Source organism: Biomphalaria glabrata, chromosome 11 (assembly GCF_947242115.1).
Source record: "Biomphalaria glabrata chromosome 11, xgBioGlab47.1, whole genome shotgun sequence".
In the NCBI taxonomy this organism is placed as follows: Eukaryota; Metazoa; Mollusca; class Gastropoda; family Planorbidae; genus Biomphalaria; species Biomphalaria glabrata.
In genome coordinates, this window is record NC_074721.1 from 23,113,752 (window position 1) to 23,131,627 (window position 17,876).

The 17,876-nt window shown below is 38.9% G+C and overlaps 1 long non-coding RNA gene across 2 annotated transcripts; it reads right to left on the reverse strand.

Moving 5' to 3' along the window:
- Window positions 1–1,989: 1,989 nt before the first annotated feature.
- On the reverse strand, window positions 1,990–6,412 carry LOC129921701 (uncharacterized). 2 transcript variants are annotated; one of them, XR_008773686.1, is made up of 4 exons: window positions 5,764–6,412; window positions 3,729–3,854; window positions 3,312–3,380; window positions 1,990–2,962 (listed from the first exon to the last, which is right to left on the reverse strand). It is a non-coding gene; the product is annotated as an uncharacterized LOC129921701 (long non-coding RNA). The 2 variants fall into 2 exon arrangements; XR_008773685.1 differs by lacking the exon at window positions 5,764–6,412 and adding an exon at window positions 5,040–5,303.
- Window positions 6,413–17,876: the final 11,464 nt, after the last annotated feature.

Consider the following 17,876-nt stretch of genomic DNA (forward strand, 5'->3'; position numbering starts at 1 on the left):
TAGATGATTACTAGTAAAATTCAATGTGTACTTCCGACTTTAGCTCAACAAACAAGTCTACTCCAAAGTATAGATCTACTAGTAAAGTCACAAAGTGTAAAGGATCATTATATTATATATATTCACATAAAAAAAATTATAGGCCTAAATGAATCGAATAATCAGTCACTAATTTGACTAATCAGTAATCTAAATTGTTTTTTTTTTTAAATGGCAAGTGTTATAGATGACTTCTGACTTGTAAACCAGTTGCAGAGATTCTAGTTTTGTTACGATATATCAATGATATTTAGATAAACGCAAGTACCTAGTGGAACAGACTTGTGACGGCATTTCATGCATTTACAGAAGCTACAAACTATTCTACAAAAATGATAGGCTTGTCTTTGATTCCGAAGACTTATGAGGAATGCTATGTTTCCAGTGGCTACTCAGCCCCAGCTGTGACCTACATATTATGCCACACTGAGCACAGGCATAACCATTGTCCACCTGTGGTAGAATCAGTTGTTTTTTTCTTTTTGCCGTCTACCCTCGGCAATTAATTTTCATTGGTGTATACCACACCTTTGTAAGTGACCTCCAGCTGTCTCGTTCTGAAGCTGTATGCAACCAGGTGCTCTCTTATTCTATGTCAGTTAAAGCAAGTTGGCGTCTAAGCTTGTCTTTATTAAAGCATTTCTGTGGTACCTCTTTATGTGCATATGACATGTTAGGCAAATAGGTTTTGCCTATCGGAAGGCCATTTCGGAAAGTATAGGTGTTTAAAATGAAACTCCAAACATCTGGACTTCCAGTAACCAAGAAAATAAGCTTAGGATTCAAAGAGACGACACTGGCATTTCAGCTAAGACGATCAGTAAAATTAATAGCAACTTTAATTGCAGTCCACCAAACAAGATAAAAAGAAACAAGTGTGGCTTCAATAGCATTGATAATATTTAGTTTACTTTTATCTCATTTACTAGTATTACTGTTTCATTGACTAAGGTTTTTTTATTGTCAAATATGCCTAAGTACATGTACTAGTTCCTGCAATTTGATGAAAAATAAAAATTAAATTGTGTTTATAAGAGATCACAACTTAGCTTAATTTACTTAATTTCAAAACTATGATTTTGTGTTCTGACTCTACTCTAAATAAATTATATTTTATTTTAAGAATGCAAAGTTGGAAATTCTGTTCTGATGAAAAAAAATTATTAAAATAAAGTAGATGTTTATGGTTTCTTTGTATTTATTTTTAAATTATTTATTCATTAAAAATTAATTGTTCATTAACATTTACTTGAAGTAAAGATCAAAAACACAAATTCAATACATGATCAGCTCTCAATTCATGCAGATCACAGCCCATCACTTAAATGTATTTACTGTCAATTCTACACACTATTCATTTCAAAATGTTGCTTTAAATTGTTATATGACACAATCAAAGTACTGGTACCTCACATTGATGTAGGCCTAAAGCAGCTGAAATAATGACACATTTTCATTCAATAACTTGTACTGTCATTTATTATCAGACGTGTTAAAACTAATGACCTGTATCATCATCATCATTATTGGCCTCCTTCAGTCGTAGAAAGACTAAGGTTTCATCTCAGAGCACACTTCCTCATGTGGCTGTGGAGCCCTATTTTGGAGAGACACTCCCGTCCACAGATAGCACAGGTTAAGGTGGCTTTTGCTTCGGTGGTAGAGGACCTGGCCGTTTTTCGGATTGTACGTTTTTCTTCCTGAGCTGAGACCCATGTACTTTCACTGTCCATAGCTTTCTTGGTCACTGTCTCTCTCCATCTGTTGCGGTCTAAAGCTATGTCTTCCCAATTGTCAGTATTGATGTTTACTGATTTGAGGTCACGTTTTATTACATCTATGTAATGGAAGTGAGGGCGACCAGTTTTTCTTGTGTCAGTAGTGTGTTAAAACTAATGACCTGTATATATAATTTATTAAGCAGGAGCATCAACAAATCTTGAACAATAATTGTCTACAGAAAAACTTTATTCTTATCCAAACAATATACATTTACAATGTATTTAAGCAAGTTAATTTATATTTATACAAATCTATATGGCCTAAAGATTATAGCGTATTTTGATGTGTGAATACCAAGTTACATTATTACATGAAAATAGTGTACTCATTTTAAAAATATTCTGGGTAATAAAAATAAAAAAACTAATGATACAATAAAATTGAAGCATTAGTAAAAAAATAAGAAAAATTTCACTCAAGACCTATGTGAACTCTGCTTGAAAAAAATCATTTTGAAATTAATTTTAAAAAAAAATTATGGTTCTTTAGTCAATGGAATGATAGCAGCAATTATTTAACAATTTCATGATTATCCATTCATTTCAATATACTTATAACTGAAAAATAATTCATAAGGTTTAGATACAACCATTTGAAATAATGATTATAATTTTTTTCTTAATTTGCATAATTCAAATCTAATATAAACAAGATTTCCTTTGTCAAGAAACTTATGAGGGAACAACATGCATGTTCTTCTCAGTAAGTTTTGCAAAGGGAATTAAGAATATTTAATTGATGTTGCTTTTTTTTTGCCAACATTTTAAACCTTTGCACCAGGTTTTAGTTTTAAGGAGAATGCACCATATTTTATATGTTTACTTTTGTTAGATTCTTACTTTAATTTTAAAAAAGTAAAATTTCCCTTACCACTCATCCACTGCACTCCCTCTTGTTTTAATGGGGCTCAGATTAATAGTTTTCAAGTACAATATCAAACAGATTTAAAGAAATACTAAATCCAAACCTGTTGGCTGAATGACAGGATATACATAAATATGTATACAGCTTACAGTATAATATATATATCTTAAAATTGGTCCAAGACTTTTATTTTGCAACATTGATGATGGGATTTTCCTTTCTGGTGGTGCTATGCAGGAGTCCAAGAATCTCATCTTTTCTCATAACAGAAAGTTATCTAGTTATAAAAATAAATAAAAGGATTTAAAAAAAAAATAAAAAAATATGTGAGACGTGTTGACCATGCTTAACGTATATATGTTATTAAGTATAGTTATATAATTTTACCATTCTAAAAATAGTCTGTACCTAAAAGGAGCTACTGCGTTAATGTGTAGACCTTAATAGTTATGAATTATTACTATAGGTGAAGGCAGATGTTCAGTTAATTTGATGCACATTGAACTAATCTAAAAGCAACTATAACATATATTATGATTTACATTTTCATGGAAAACTAGTTTTTCAAAAATACAAGTACTTCAGCTTATGAGAAAAGTACATAGGGAAAAATTGCAGTACCTTACCTTTAAGAGGTGCAACCAATCATTGACTCCTCAGGAATGCATGCCTTTTTCTTGCATTTCCAAACATAACTGTAATTATACAATTAGGCATATTGGTTAATTTCTTTTGAAAACATTAACATTAAATAATAATATTATTAAATTGAAAACGTTGTATCAAACATACAAATTATCAGACAATTTTGCCTAATTTCATCTAACAGTTTATTGTAAAGGAATGGCCTGCACAACAGCCAAGGTATATTAGGCATTCATGAAAGATGAATGTGCTTAAGAGTGTTATAAATAAAAAAAAAAAACTAGAGAAAAATGTTAAATTCCATCCCAGATATTTGGATGTTGCTTGACCATGAAAATCACACAATTCATAACACATCTATTAGATAACTAAAATAAAAATTGTATAGTAGTACTTACATTAAATATTGAATGGATGCCAATATTATCAATGTCTGCCCAGAGAGTAGAAATAGTATAAGTATGATCCTTGAGGCATTCTGGTACATCATCAGAACTGGTTGGCATGGTTCTACTTGTTAATAACTGAAACATTACAAACATTTTTTTTTATTTATAATTTATCACAGACTAGAATAGAAATGTTGCCAGGAAAAATACACCTTATTACTGGTTAAAATGCACCAAAACTTCATTAATTAAATCTGATAAGAAACATATATGTATCACACAAGTCCAAGTTTATCAGAGTGTCATAGCAAATAATTAACTAGATATGTGAGTTTTATATTAAAGTACTGAATTTCAGGGGATAGATCCAACTTGACACCACATCATTTATTATTTCATGAACTCATGGGTCTGGGCATGGCATGGAATGGAAACTATTATTATTTAATATATATGGGGTGTAGGCAAGGCATGGATTATAAATTGTCTTGTATAGATTAGATTGGGTAAAACTGCCAATCGAAGGTAACTTTTACTGATAGATCTGGATCAATTATAAATTTATGGGACCTAGGCCTGCATAAATTTTATCTTTTATTTATATATTTTATGTACATATATAACTAGTCTAGAATCTATAATTATATCTTAATAATAATTTTTGTAGATGTCATATAATATCTAACATATTAAGTATAGATCAGTAGATTTAGAATTTTAGCTAGTGAATATTTTTATATTCCTAATCTGAACTGGATCTATATATCTAGAATTTAGATCAGTAGATTTAGTATTTTAGGTAGTAAAAACTTTTATATTCTAAATCTAAACTGGATCTAGATCTAATTATTCTAGAAGCTTAGATCTAGAAGACTAGTTGTCAAGATTTGACTACACTATGGCTAATGCACTAGCTTAGTAGGCCTACTAGATAGATCAAGAGACAGAGTACTAATAGACTCGTCTTGCCTCGTTGGGCCTCTCAAATCAGCTACAGACTTTAGAGACAATTTAGGAAGGTGAATATCGATCCAATTCAAAGATCTACAATCTACATGTTAGAGTCTAGCTAGAGATGCTAGATCTAGTCTAGAAGGCTTATCAATTAAAAATAAAATCAATCATTTCTAAAGTTTGTAAAATTATATGTAGATCTAATCTATCTATTTATAATATAATAAAAATCTATGTCTACTTTTTAAATATTTAAAGTGATATATATGGCTGATGATATTAATTATTTTAATTGAGACATTGACATACTGTCACATACAAAGTAACAAAATAATTAGATCCATATACTAACTCATAGACTCATACCGTATTGTATTAAACCTTTGAGTTTACGTTCCACTATATCTATAAGTAGTATCGTCACTATAAGTATAATCAGTAAAACCACTGCATTCGTTTCATTCACTGTCTGTATCAATAATCGTGTGAATGTGATGTGAAGTCTCTAGATTTAGATAGAATTGATAGATTATAGATAGATCTACTATTAAAAAGTATTAACTATAGTGTCTATACTATAGTATAGCCAGTATGACTCGTATGAGTATACAGTATACTCATATACTGTAAAAGTGTATAAGTATAGCTATAACTATAGTGCCTATAGTATAGACAGACCAGATCAGATGATCGATAGATCTAGACTCTTGACTAGATCTATAAATATTAATATTGATCTCATGTATGATCTAGATCTAGATAAAATAGAGTGGATCTCATGACTGTCTATATTAGATCTATTGATTTTTTTTTAAACGTTAAATAAATCTAACCTTAGTCTTTAACTTTAGTCTAGGTGTTGTAGATCTATATTATTATAGATATTATACAAGAGATCTAGATCTATATATAAGTTCGGTTTTTAAAAAATTCGCATTCGAAATTTTAAATACCCAGATTTAAGTATTTATATACCCATATTGGTAGGTCCGAGTTAATCATTTATTAGATCTATTAAAGCATGTCGATATAAAAGATTATTATTTTAAAAATATATTATTATATAAAAGATATAGTTATGAATATTTACTTTAAAAAATTAAACAAATGAATTTTTCACTTTTGCCAATTAACACTCTGGCTAGCAAAAAGGATGACTCCTCAATACTGTGAAAAGACGATAACTGCATGAGTTGGTTTGGAATTGTATTTTGTAAGACTAATTTTCAAAACATATCCTTCATGAGAGAGAACGAAAAAAGGTTGTCAAAAAAAAAAAGCTGGCTGGACTATGCAAATAATGGACCAGCCTCTCTCTCTTGATATCTTGTTAAGAACATTGGTGACCGGGAAAAGTGCATGGTTTGGTTGCGCGGGACAGATGATAATAATGACATGTACATAAAAAAAAATTCCAGATTTTGTGTAAAATACCCAAATGAGAAAGTACTGGAAACACCTATTTTAACGAAGTGGCCTTAAAAAAAAATCTTTTGTGACGATCCATTATTCAGGGAAATTGTATCTATTTTATCAGATAGTCAGAAAATGGATAAAGTTTTTACAGATCTAATAAAATATAGTGTGGGGAAGTTTTACTCTCAATGAAGGTCAATCCAAGTGGCTCTCGGAGTAAATTTCTTCTTTGGCATGCTCATCGATTTTTCAAAATGGTATGGTGCGCGAAAAAGATGCGCGACGGCACTCTGATCATAAAATCTCGAAGCTGGTGTTCCATTAGTATAGTTCCATGATGAAACTATAGGCTTATGGAATCTAAAACTCTAGATCTTGATCTAGATTTTTTTTTCACTTCTCAGCACTGACATTGATACGCAAAGTATTTTATGAAACTATAGGCTTATGGAATCTAAAACTCTAGATCTTGATCTAGATTTTTTTTTCACTTCTCGGCACTGACATTGATACGCAAAGTATTTTATGAAACTATAGGCTTATGGAATCTAAAACTCTAGATCTTGATCTAGATTTTTTTTTCACTTCTCAGCACTGACATTGATACGCAAAGTATTTTATGAAACTATAGGCTTATGGAATCTAAAACTCTAGATCTTGATCTAGATTTTTTTTTCACTTCTCAGCACTGACATTGATACGCAAAGTATTTTATGAAACTATAGGCTTATGGAATCTAAAACTCTAGATCTTGATCTAGATTTTTTTTTCACTTCTCAGCACTGACATTGATACGCAAAGTATTTTATGAAACTATAGGCTTATGGAATCTAAAACTCTAGATCGTGATCTAGATTTTTTTTTCACTTCTCAGCACTGACGAATGATAAAGATCCTTCATTGACTCTTGATAATCTACGGATTAGGCCTACCGAAAACGTAGACCTACGTCGAGAGGGCCCATCAATGTTTAGGTGTGCTTCAAATAATTTAACTTTATATGTCAAGAAAACTATATTTACGATGTAATAAGATTGGTGGCTGCCTGGTCGTGCGGCATGCGCATTGGACTGTCATTTGGTCGTCTTCTGGGTCCCGGACTCCCGAGTTCCATGCCCTGCCCGCTGCCATCTCGTCGTCTTGCGTAGTAGACTACAGGGGCGGACTGGGTATCGAAACCGGCCAGGGCATTACCATAAAAATCGGCCCACAAATAGCATGTCATATGTTGTAGCCAAGATGTCGATGAGGCCCGCACCACCCGCACATGGCTAGCTACGCCTATGAGGCAAGGCCATATGAATAATATGAGATGTCACAAAGCCAAATGAAGAAGTAGACGTAAGATCTTTTCCTTCTATCAGAGATTATATTAAAGACATAGTTAGATTGATTGACCACAATCAAAGAGAGCTCAAGGAAACGGTGAATAGGCCTACTGTTTGTTACAAATCCATTACCATAACAACCATATCTTTAAAATATCTTGGGCCCATATTCTTCTTCTTGAAACTATCAGGTAGAGTTGAGCCATCGGATCTTGGAACTCTAGGCCAGCAAAAGCGAACAAGAGCTCCCTCTCACCGGCCTGAAAGAGAACAGTGTACACGTTCTGTCTGGCGGGGTCAGACTCGCGGCCAGAGGCTGCGTACACCGGGACCCCCGCCATTTTCCTTTTCTATACCAGGCTAACCGTGCGGGACAACCATTTATGTAACATCCCCTTATGGAACGGCGCATGGATTGTGAAAAGGTTATGGGAGTTTTTTTTTGAAACCCCACACAGCGCAATAAGGATGCTCTCGCACCCCCACGGGAGTCTTGTTTTGCTACCTTTTGGCCAAACCGTTTCCTCCTACGATCGTTTCCACCCGGGCGCCATATAAAACCCCAACAATAAAAGCAAGAAAACTGTTCCATAGATGAATCCCAGCACACATACAAATAGAGAGAAATGAGAAAGCTGACAAACTGGCCAAATATGGCAGAAAAACAAGTAATCAACAAGATTACCAAGTAGCGCCCCCGAAATGGTCTATCCAAGCAAGTAAAAAGAAAGGTCTCAATATATTCAGCACGAACAGCAGAAACTAGAACCACAATGTTACATCCCGTCATACGAAATAGACGAGTACAGGACAAAAGCATTGCCGATATGATTGTATTGTTAGGCCGGCGACGGCGGGGCGGACTGGGTGTCAAAATCGTCTCTGTCATTAACATATTGTTATAAACCTGGTGGTGGCACAGAGAGGGGTAGTGGTGTGAGTGTAGTCAGCCGACGCAAATCGCCCCAGGCCAGCGCTAGACGAGCGGTCAACCGTGACGAGTTACGACGATCGGCCGAGACGAGTTAACAACATGAAGGTTCGAGTAGGATCGGCGTCGTGAACAGAGCTCATTAGCGTCACGAGAGTTGTAGTCATCTGACCACCTAGAAACGTCGAGGGGCGTTCTGCCCGGTTCGAGAAGGCCAGTAGGGACCCTATATAAGAGCGGAGGTGTCGCAGTCAAGACGGTCGAGAAAAGGGGCTCAATACAGGAAGGTTCAGAAAGCGGGTTCACGACAGGAGTTCAGAACACGGTCGACTACAGCACAGTTCAACGGTGTGGTTCTGTACGGAGCATTACGACGGTTCAGTGCGGAGTACTGTCAAGTACAGTTGAGACGAACGGCGTCTTGATCTTGGTCTGTGATCGAGTCCGACACAACGAGCCTAGTGTGTGAAGTCAGTCCTGAACTGTTGAACCCAGTGCAAGCCCGGAACGAGACGGAGAGGCCAGTGCAAGACTTGATACGGCGGAACGGTGCTATCGGAGAGATATTTGTTATCGCAGAGCTATTTGTACTGTTCTACGTGCTGCCAATTGTACAGTATTGGCTGTTATTTATGGACATTAAACCTTTACGTTATTTTGGAGCCCTGACTTGTCAAGTTCTTTAAGTTGGTGGTGTATGGTGCAGTTTGCAGAGAGCCTGGATAGTGAGATTCGTAACAACTGGTGTCAGAAGTGGGATCGGATCGGATCGGATCGGAATCGGATTGGATCGGATCTACTATGGCTCGTCTGAAACTGCTGTACGAACTTGAATTTAGAGAACTGAAGGAAGAACTCCGTGGACGAAGGCTGAAGGTATATGGTAACAAGGAAACTTTACAAGCACGCCTCCGAGAAGACATGTTGGAAGAAGAAGAAGATCCGGACACATACCTTTTTGAAGTCGAACCGGATTTGCTGGAACAGCTCACCAGTAGAATGCAGCAACAGATCACCAGTACCATACAGGAACAGATGGCAGCTATGCAGGGACAAATCGCCAGTAGCAAACAGGAGCAGATGGCAGCTATGAACTCGGGGCTGGAAAACACCAATTGCAAGATAGACGCCATGGACTCGGGAATCAAAACTGAGTTATTGGCAATGAACCAACGCATACATGCTGTGGAGGAGAGAATCACAACCATAGAAGAACAGATGAACCAGAGGGTCTACGCTGTTGAGAAAAAGATCGAAGAAATAAAGACGCAAGTTTACAGGGATTTTACCAAGATGCAGAAAGCAAATGTGATGTCGATCGTACCCGAAGCTTTCATGAAGGTAAAGCCTCCTGTGTTTGATGGATCCGTGTCCTGGTCCGTCTACAAGCTACAATTTGACGCCGCGGCCAAAGTCAACCAATGGAACAGCGATGAGGAGAAAGCAACAGCCCTTATATTGGCCCTAAGAGGAAAGGCCTCCGAACTGCTGCAGTCCATTCCAAACCCACAAGACTACGCTGCTCTCGTCAAGACGATGGAGCTCCGTTACGGCGACGAGTATCTGCCAGAATTGTATCGAGTCAAATTGAAGACCCGCCGACAGCAATCAAATGAAACCCTACGGGAGTTGGAGGCAGACATTGCACGCCTCGCCCATTTGGGTTACCCAACAGCCACGCAAGACCTCCTGGAAATAATCATTACTGATGCGTTTGCCGATGCACTTCGAGACCACGAACTGAAGAAGGCCATCAGAGTTAGTGGCAAGCACAAAGCCAGTGAAGCCCTTGTGTACGCTCTCTTATACCAAGCTGCTAAAGACGAGTTCGAGAACATTTCCCAGGACCAGAGGCTGGAGGTTAAAGATAAAGGTCGCAAGGAACTGAGAAAAACGAACGAGGCCCTAGAGAAACGTAGAACCATCCAGATACCCCAAGGTCAACGTGGAGTGAGAAAACGATGCTGGAACTGTGGAGGGTTAGGCCACCTACAACGAAACTGTGCAAAACGGTCTTCTCGACAAGAAGTGAACCAACACAGATCTGAGAAAGTATACAAACCCTGCAGGAAGGCTGAAGAATCGGGGGTGATCATCGATTGTCGTCGTCTTGAGGTGCAAGCTCCCGAGCCGCGGTCAGACGAGAAAAGCCAAGATGCTCAGCGAAAAGATGAAAATGTAGCCCCCATTTTCCGAATGAAGGAAGCTCATAATTTAGCCCTCAAAAACATCAACAGCAGCAGTGACCAAATGAAGACAAGGAACGACGATAGGGTCAATGCCTCGAGGTTCCGTAAGAACGACTTGGTCTGGCTATACAACCCCCGGAGAAGAAACGGAAGGTCCTATAAGCATCAAAGAGATTGGGAAGGCCCTTACCATGTAGTTAAAAGGATCACAGATGACGTTTGCCGGATACAAGGAAGCCACAGCTCCCAGCGGAAGGTCGTCCACATCAATCGACTCCACCCGTACTATGGTGAAGCTGGATCTGCCCGGGACGGACAGATCTAAGGAGGGGGCAGTGTTATAAACCTGGTGGTGGCACAGAGAGGGGTAGTGGTGTGAGTGTAGTCAGCCGACGCAAATCGCCCCAGGCCAGCGCTAGACGAGCGGTCAACCGTGACGAGTTACGACGATCGGCCGAGACGAGTTAACAACATGAAGGTTCGAGTAGGATCGGCGTCGTGAACAGAGCTCATTAGCGTCACGAGAGTTGTAGTCATCTGACCACCTAGAAACGTCGAGGGGCGTTCTGCCCGGTTCGAGAAGGCCAGTAGGGACCCTATATAAGAGCGGAGGTGTCGCAGTCAAGACGGTCGAGAAAAGGGGCTCAATACAGGAAGGTTCAGAAAGCGGGTTCACGACAGGAGTTCAGAACACGGTCGACTACAGCACAGTTCAACGGTGTGGTTCTGTACGGAGCATTACGACGGTTCAGTGCGGAGTACTGTCAAGTACAGTTGAGACGAACGGCGTCTTGATCTTGGTCTGTGATCGAGTCCGACACAACGAGCCTAGTGTGTGAAGTCAGTCCTGAACTGTTGAACCCAGTGCAAGCCCGGAACGAGACGGAGAGGCCAGTGCAAGACTTGATACGGCGGAACGGTGCTATCGGAGAGATATTTGTTATCGCAGAGCTATTTGTACTGTTCTACGTGCTGCCAATTGTACAGTATTGGCTGTTATTTATGGACATTAAACCTTTACGTTATTTTGGAGCCCTGACTTGTCAAGTTCTTTAAGTTGGTGGTGTATGGTGCAGTTTGCAGAGAGCCTGGATAGTGAGATTCGTAACAATATTAATATATGTTCGACCCACAAATAGCCTGGAATCTCATGACAACGGCAAAGTAATTAAGTAATCCGAAGAGTAATGAGCAAGGAATTGTGATGCTTGTTGTGTCTGTTAGGCCTAACACGTGGTTCAAAATATGTGCAAAGAAGCGTTGAACCTCGACTTATATTTTTTTTGAACACCAAATTGCATTTTATAAGAACTTCCATAAAGTTCTTTCAATCTTACATTAGTTGATACATTATTGTAAACTAAGCCAATAGCCAGCAGTTTTAAGTCATCATAACATTATGAACATATGCAACCACAAAAGAGCTTTGTTCTTTGCATGTTATTATCTTGGGGGAGGGGGGTCAATCTGCAATTAAAACCTTTCCCGCCTCACTCACTTCTCTGCCAATAGCAGTCTTAATCAGCTTGTCAATGCTTTCTATGACATGGTTAACAGTGTCTCTGACTACATTGTTAGCGTATTCTTTTTGGCTTTGTAGAATGACGCTTTCTGTTTTTTGGTCATGCACTCACTAATGTGTATGAAAGCATAATATTATTGAAAAGAATAATATTCCGCAAAATACACATGGCCTACACATGCACACGCAAAAAATGTCAACTAAATAAAGTAAATAATGACAAGTATTGACAAGTACACACAAATGTCAGCTAAATAAAGTAAATAATGACAAGTATTGACAAGTACACACATAGGTCAGCTAAATAAAGTAAATAATGACAAGTATTGACAAGTACACACAAATGTCAGCTAAATAAAGTAAATAATGACAAGTATTGACAAGTACACACATAGGTCAGCTAAATAAAGTAAATAATGACAAGTATTGACAAGTACACACAAATGTCAGCTAAATAAAGTAAATAATGACAAGTATTGACAAGTACACACAAATGTCAGCTAAATAAAGTAAATAATGACAAATACACAAAAACACAAGCCTTCATTTTATAGATGATTAAAAGGATCAGTCACATTGGTTGATGGACGCACGACATTATGATGTGAATTTATTAAGTAACATAATAATTAAATAACAAAACTTAAATCCAAAATTCATTCTCCATTAGCCTTGTGACGACCCGTTTTGGCTCACTCAAGGTATCACTCATGTCAAAACATTTAATTAATTTATTTAAACACTTTAATCATCAATTTTACTAATTTAGCCCATCAAGCGCTAAAAACACAGCCACCACCCCTCCAATCCAACCCCACCCCCTTTGGCATCGATGTCGCATTTTACCTTCCCTATCTTGACACGTGCCAAATTATTCTCTTGACAAGAGTACACTGCCTTAGTTTTTCTTGGCGGACATCCGTTATCCCCCCCCCTTCTATTCACTAGACCAACGTGGACGAAGGTAGACTGCAGGGGCGGACTGACTATATGGGCATTTGGGCAAATGCCCGGGGGGGCGGTACTCAAATTGACCGGTAGGTTTTTTAATATTCTCATATAGGCCCTATAAGGGGCTATATGAGTTTCATGTTAATAACATCTTTTACAGACTACAGTGTAATACTAAATGAATCTAAGACATTAAAAAAAAAAGTAATAGCCTACATCCGTAGACAGTGCTTTTAGTAGGCTTCAACTTTTTAGGGCCTACAAACATAGCGATTAAAAAGCAACATAAGTGTGAGCTTGCGCTCCCAGAGGTAGTTTTATATGCCATTTTAGCTATTTTTTAAATGTATTTTTGTTGTATAGGTTAGAGCTATTTTTATAATTGTACTTCCGCATATTTATATAGGTTAGTGCGGGATAGTATAAAAGGGACGTACTACATGCTGTCTAAAAACAGTTGAGTGTACATTTGACCAGTGGTCAGTACCATATCTGTCTGTGTGACAGCTGAAGATCTTTGTGGTCTGTCGTCTAATTATATTTTTATTCTGTACCTGGGACGGCCTGTAAGTGTAGAAATATTATATATTTTTTTACTAGATCTATGTCACACTATGTGTAAGGTAGTTATTTTATTTTCTACTTGGACTATTTGTCATAATAGTTGGCAACATGCTGTATTAAAGATGGCGGCGTCCATCAGTCCTAATAGAATATACTATAGTTTTGCATTTATGTTTTGCAGGCTATTACTACTGCTGCTTTTAGCTGCTGCAATTACTCTGCTGAAATACTGCTGCTTATAACTGCTGTTGTAGATCTATTCTAATTCTAGGGAATCTAGTGTTATTTTGTTTCTGCTATTGATAGTTTTGTTATTGTTTCTGTAGATCTATTCTAGATTTAAAATCTAATTCTAGGGAAGCTAGTGTTATTTTGTTTTTGTAGTGTAGCCTTAGTGGCTTATCTAGTAAACTTAGTTATAAGTTATATATTATGTTCTTGTTTTAGTTATGGATTGGTTGTAGTAGTAGGATATTGTAGATCTAGACTAGTTTATTGTAGTGTGTTTGTGTAGATCTAGGTCTAGTATAGTAGTTGTAGTGATTTAGTTAGATAGTTGGTTTGGTTAGTTTGTTAGTGTTAGTAGTGGTGTAGATTTAGAGAGGGTTTTAGTTAGTTGATGGGTTCATTAGTAGTGGTTAGTCAAGTTAGTGTATATATTATATTTTATTATTGATTTATTTTTGTATGTAAATAAAGTTTCTTTTTGTTTTATTTATCGTAAACTAAAGTTTGTTATCTTGTTTTCATTTAGTTAAGTTAGTATAGTTAGTTGTCTGGTTACTTAGGCTACTCTAGCCCCTTGGTCACCATACCGAGGTGCACAGATTGAGCCCACCCAGTAGCGCAAACATCTGCCTACTGTTGGTAAATTTTAATGTTGAGCAGAGAATAGGTCTCTCCCACTCGCGCCTGCCTGACCTGCTCACATAAGAGCTATATTTCTTTTAAAGATATAGAGCATGCATACTGTTATTGATGCATTATAAAAAAAATAACATAATGATTTTGAGAACAGATAGGCCTATAATTGGAGTCATATAATATACAATTTATGGGCCGTACTGTTTAGAAATTCCTGGGCCGATTTGGACATCCAGTCCGCCCCTGGTGGACTGGACCTCCCCTCCCCAACATCAAGTAACGCTCTCCCCTTCAGACCTTACCCCCTTGGAGCGGCTGGTCACTTCAAAGAGTCCATTCAGCTCAAACGCCTCGAACCACATTTCACTGGTTGACTAGCGCTAGCCAGTGTCAAGATGTTATCTCCCTTGCTCTGGTCAAGCTCTGGTCATCTCCCCTTCTCCCTAACCCTAACCCTCAGACCACTTGGTTCCTAGCATCTAATGATGATATACCTATATATGTAAATACACTAGATCCCATCCCAGTCTATTAATTATTCATTCCTTATTTTGCCTTTGTACAATAAACCTGTACATATTTATACATATATACCATTTGTTGCCTGCATTTTTAACGCTAAGCCTGTGTATAATTTGTGCAAGTGTGGGTCCTCAAACTATAAAACACCCTAGACACCCTAAATGGCCAACTCTTAATCCACCTTGTCACAAAATGGAGGGCCCGTCCGGGATGTAAACAACCCTTGTAATACTGCAGGCACAGCAGGCAACTCCCCATTATTTTAACTATCATCATTGTTGGAGCACAAGTCATCAAGAGTGTTATTTAGAGCTAAAATTTGTTTTTTTCTTATTTTGCATTTGAGTAATTGTACTTAATTTACAGGTTCTTAAGCACCAAACCAGGCTGATACCACCTTTCCTATAACGCTTAAACATTTGCTTTCAGCAGCTCCTTTCTCTATCCCATCTCTCACCCGAATTTCAACTTCGTCTTCTTCCTCACCCACCCTTCGTCACCATGGCCAGTGGCACACGCTCCAAAGCGGGTTCTGACATAAAACAGAAAATAGCTGAATTCAGAGACATCGCGGCCGCCCTATATAAGGATGAGGCAGAGCAGAGAGAGTATGTGAGGGCACGACTTGATGCCCTTGAAAGAGAAGCTAAGGAAAGAGATAGAGAGGAAAAGGAAGAAAGGAGACTAGCCAGGGAGCATGAAATAGCTATGGAAAGGGAGAGATGGGAAATAGAGATAGCTATAGCAAAAGAAAAAGAAATCACTGAGCGGGAAAAAGAGAAATAGATAACTGAGAGAGAAAGGATAGCCGCGGAAAAAGAGAACAAGGCCGCCCCTCAGGCTTCCTCCGAGTCTTGCCCGGCTAGCCCTGTCTTCATTCAAGGCTCCTCAAACGGCCTACCCCACATGCCGATGGAGCACTTTGACGACAAAAGCGAAAGCATAGAAGTTTATCTTGTTTGCTTCGAAGAGGTCGCACGCTACTATGGTTTGCCAGAGGATAAGTGATGCTTCCGGCTGTCCCAATGTCTCAGAGGCAAAGCATGTGAGGCCTACAACAAACTCCACTGACCGCTGAGTCGTACCACAGAAAGTTTAGGGCATCCCGCCTCGAGCGCAGAGAGACTTATGGAAATCTCTGCGACAGGTTGGACAAATACCTAAGAAGATGACACACTCTCAGTGAACTGCCAGAGACCTTTGACGGCCTAGTGAGCCTCATACTCTCTGAACAGCTACTAGAGTGCATGCCGAATGATGTTAAAGTCTTTGTTAGGGAACAGCAAGCCTCTGCACCCGCCGACATAGCATCAGCTGCAGACAGATACTTGACTGCCAGCAAAGACATCAAAGGTAAAGCCTCAGACAAACCAGAGGACAAGCTCACTGACAAACCCACTTCTTCTTGGCAACCCACTCCTACCAGCCAACCCACTTCTCCCGCTAAACCTCAACACCACAAAGCACCAATCCAATGACCAGTTTTGCACAACAGCCAGACCAATAACCATCACCGTGACTGGAACGCACGCGTGACAACAGACCTAATGAATAGCAGCAGGCCCCACGTACTTTGTCAGCCATGACTGAGCTCCTCAAACCCTCTGCACCTAGTCAGCCCTCGCAGCTCGATGATGAAGAGGAGGAATACTACGTCATATCTGCGCTGAGTCCAACCGGAATCACCTCACCCCATCTCATCTCCCTCTGGAGTAGAGACCTTTCTGGTTAACGGATCTCCTGTCCAGGTATTATTTGATTCCGGATGTGCGGTGAGCTCTGTCATCAGCCATGCACTAGTCGACCCACGGATCTCACCGGTGGAACGGCGACGGTCCAATCTCATGACCGTGGCATTCCTCCGAAGATTTATCTTATCGCTAGTGTCCACGTAGAATGTAAGTGTGTGCATGGCACCATTGATGCAGTTGTCATGGACTCGCCAGTGTATGATTTCATTCTAGGCTCCAGGTACGTACCTTTAGGAGTTGTCTACAAACCATATCTTTCTCTGCCTGTCGGTAAAATGACAAAACAGAAAGGTGGCAGCTAGGTGCTAGGAGGTCACGAGTTAAGCAAAATACATACACTCGTGAGGGTTCAATTAACCACTTCTCCGCGGGTATCAAACCACTTCCCTGGCATTGACCCTGCCCGGAAGTCAGAAAGAAAAGCAGACGCCTGCTCTTGTGAAAATCAGCCTCATTACGGCTCCACACCCACAATAAGGCCACTCTTCCCTGACATTGACCGTGTCAGGAAAACTAGAGGTAAGCCGAGTAATTGCACTTAAGAAGAAGCGACTCACTACGGAACGTACACGCATTGGGCACTTCGCCATAACACCCATCTCACTTACCAATCTGCCACAAGAGGGAGATGTACCCAGTACTATCACCCGGCCTATTTCCTCAGATCCTCAAAATTGTCCCTCCCACGTGACAATCCACCTGCGGACAGAACTTAGGCGAAAAGCGGGCTCTTTAGGACGGACTCTCCTCTGGACCTTGGCAATCTCTTAACTCCTGGGAAAATTTTTTCTTAAATGCTACGACCGACAGTTGACATAACTTGAGTGATACCCACGTGAGCACTTTATAGGTCTTTTAGCAAAGACTTATCTTTCGTCGGGAGGATTGTGACGACCCGTTTTGGCTCACTCAAGATATCACTCAGGTCAAAGCATTTAATTAATTTATTTAAACACTTTAATAATCAATTTTACTAATTTAGCCCATCAAGCGCTAAAAAACACAGCCACCACCCATTTGGCATCGATGTCGCATTTTATCTTCCCTATTTTAACACGTGCCACATTAAATTCTTGACAAGAGTACACTCCCTTTGTCTATCTTGGCGGACATCTGTTGCCCCCCACCCCCTTCTATTCACTGGACTAACGTGGACGAAGGTGGA